The following is a 3,379-nucleotide window of genomic DNA, read 5'->3' on the forward strand; positions in this document are numbered from 1 at the left end:
CGGGCATACCATACCAAGGCCGCCCTCGGTCTTATTTAAATATGTGATGCCCCTCTTTACCAGATTGATTTTGTTTCCCCATAGCATCAGGAAGAACAGTGACTGCAATGCGGTATATAACTCAGTGGGGACCGGATATACATAAGAAAGGTGAAGGAACATAGGGACCAGGTAGGTCTTGACCATAGCAACCCTTTCCCTACAAGTCAGCCGCCATTTACACCAGCGCTGAATTTTTGCCTTTCCGGCGTCCAATTTCTCAGCCCAATTTGTCATTGCAGATGCTTCCCTCCCAAATTTGATGCCCAATGCCTTGATTTGGGTGGAGGTCACCGGGAAATTCGCTACTTGAAAGGCAGGTTGCGAGTCCGACACCCAGAGTGCCTCCGACTTCTCAACGTTTACCGCCGACCCTGAGGCTGTGGAATATGCGGCGATCGCCTCCGCCAGGGTATCCACCTCCGAGGAATTAGAGACCCAGACGGAAACATCGTCTGCATAGGCGACCAAGCTGATTGTAGGAAACCGAGGGACGCAGACGCCCTCCAGCCCACTCTGACGCAAACGTCTAAGGAACGGATCCAAGGCGAGGACGTACAGGAGAGGACTGAGAGGGCAGCCCTGCCTCACTCCGGCCGCAACCAAAAACCTGTCCCCTCGCCAGCCATTGATCAGAGGGAAGCACTCTCCCTCCCGGTATAATGTCTGAAGCCAATGTATGAATTGTCCCGGGACGCCGTACTTGGACAAAACAGCCCACAGGTATCGATGTTGCACCCGGTCGAATGCCTTTGCCTGGTCTAAACACAAAAGGTATTTTTCTGCATTGGACCACTTAGCGTATTCCACCATTTCCCTTATAGTTGCCGCTGCCTGCAATACTCCCCTGCCTTTCACTGCGCAGTATTGCTCTGGGGTGAGCAGATGATCTGAAACTGCATACAGTCGGTTAAACAGGATTTTAGCTAAAATTTTACTGTCCGTATTTAGCAGGGCTATCGGCCTCCAGTTTTCAATTTTACGCTGATCTTTGCCTTTCGATAGGAGAACCAGGGCAGATTCTCTCATTGAGTTTGAGAGTAGCCCCCTATTTAGGCAGCCCCTGAAAACTTCAGTAAGTACTGGGGCAAGCTCCGTTTGAAAGGCTTGGTAGAACTCTGAGGTCAGCCCGTCCGGGCCTGGGGATTTCTTGAGCGGCAGGGCTGCAATAGCCTCAGACACTTCAGCTTCAGAAATGTCCTCTAACAAGAAGCTGAGGTCTACCTGAGGATCTGGGGCATTGACAGAGTCAAGAAAGTCTGCAATCTCAGCAGAAGGAATATCTTTCTCACTAAACAGATCCCTATAATATTCAACGATGACCCTAAGGATGCCATTTCTGGATTTTTGGAACTGGCCCTTTCCATCTAAAAGCCCTGTTACAAATCTGGATTTTTCTTTCTCACGGCACTGAAGATAGGGGTCAGGTGTCATAAATTTCCCATAATCTCTCTCAAATATTAAAGAAGAATACCGTGAGTATTGTAGCTGTCTCATTCTACTTTTAAGAGTGAAGACATCAGCTTTACTGAGATTGTCCGAGATAGCATTCTCTAGTCTGCTCCTAGTGGCAAGATATGCCCTATAGCGCTTAGTGGCCTTGGTTGATGCCCTCGACTTAAATAAATGTTTGAAAGAAACCTTTGCCTGCTCCCACCATTCGGCTAAAGAGCCGTAAAAGTCTCTCCTATGCAACTGCTGAAGTAGTAAGTCTTTCAAAGAGTTTGTGGTAGCGGGGTCAACAAGAGCTTGTGGCCCTAGCCTCCAAATACCTTTTCCCCTTTGTGGGAGTGATGATACTCCAATAATAGCTGACAGAGCCCGATGGTCTGAAAATTCCACCTCAGCTTCCTTACAGTCCGTAAACGCAACCGTTTGATTTGCAAAAATAAAGTCGATCCTCGAACTTCGAGTACCGCAGCTATAAGTGTGCACCGGCCTTCTCCCGTTAGCTGAGAGAATGTCCACAAGGCCTGCCTGATGTACCATTGTTCTCAAAGAGCCAGAGGTGTTTTTTGATGAAATAAGGCCTTGATTGAAATCACCGGTCAAAAGCAGCACATGAGACACAAGAAGGTACTGGGCAATCTCTGCCCATAACTCCTTCCTTTGCGCAGGGGTTTGCGGCCCATAGACGTTGATTAAACGGATCTTCTGACAACCGATGGAGAAATCAAGCAAAAGAGCTCTCCCGATTGAGATTTCAATCAGTCTGTGAATCGTAGGCTGGAGAGGCTCACGAAATAAGATCCCGACTCCTGCGCCAGGCTCTTCCGATATGGACCAAAAGGAAGCACCCAACTTCCAGTCCCTTCTGGCCCTAGCAATTTGTAATTTGTGGGTGAGACGAGTTTCCTGCAAGCAAATTATGTCTGCTCCTGATGATGCCAAATAATCATAAGCTAGGAACCTGGCCTTATCAGACTTGATGCTGCATGCGTTAACTGAAAGTATTCGAAATTGAGGATGAGCCATGATGGGTCTTTTAAGCAGAGTCCGACAAACCACCGCAAGGAGTTATTTTCCTCCTTTTGTCCTGAATTTCACTAGAACTGCCAGATGATTCAGCCTTTTGGTCAGCAACCTGGCTGGGGCTGAGAGAGTCACTTACATGAGAGAACGACAAACTATTTATGTCTGCTGGGTCTATGGAGTCACCCCAATCACCTATGGGCTCCTCCTCTTCCTCACTTTCATGCTGCACGTTTCCATCCCCACTGTCGGTGAGGCTTGCCAGTACCTCATACCTGTTTGAAGTACTTAGCGCTTCTTTAACTTTATTGGGTTTCTTTTTACGCTTTCGCGACTGCGTTTCCCAAGCCGGGCAGGGGGAGTCTGCCAATTTTGTCAAGTCGGGGGAGGCACTCAAATCCATTGAGCCCTCAGAAATGGATCCATCCCCTGTCTCACAGAGAAGGTCTTTGGACGGGTCAGGTGGATCCTGCCGTTTTTGAGCAGGCGTTATGTCTAAAGGAGGAGTTTTTGAAAGATGTGGATTGGTGGCCCCAGCACAAGAGGCCTTGGGAGCAGGTGTCTGAAGCACCTGCTGACTCTTATTAGAGTTCAGACAAGCTTTTGGTGATGCTGCTTTCTTCAAAACAACTAAATCTTGCACTTTGTCTGTCGCCACAGAGGCCGATTCATGAATACGGGTGACAGGAACGGATTTTTGAACAGAGACCTCTGAGCTGGATTTTCGGACAGGAGAGACATGGCTGGCCTTAGCAGGGGAGACAGCCGCAGGTTGCCGGACAGAAGAGCCAGGGCCAGATTTCTGGATAGGAACAAGAGATGCTGGTTTCTGCACATTTGAAGCAGGGCTCGACCGCTGGGACTGAGC

This window comes from Xenopus tropicalis, chromosome 6 (genome assembly GCF_000004195.4).
Source record: "Xenopus tropicalis strain Nigerian chromosome 6, UCB_Xtro_10.0, whole genome shotgun sequence".
Lineage (NCBI taxonomy): Eukaryota > Metazoa > Chordata > Amphibia > Anura > Pipidae > Xenopus > Xenopus tropicalis.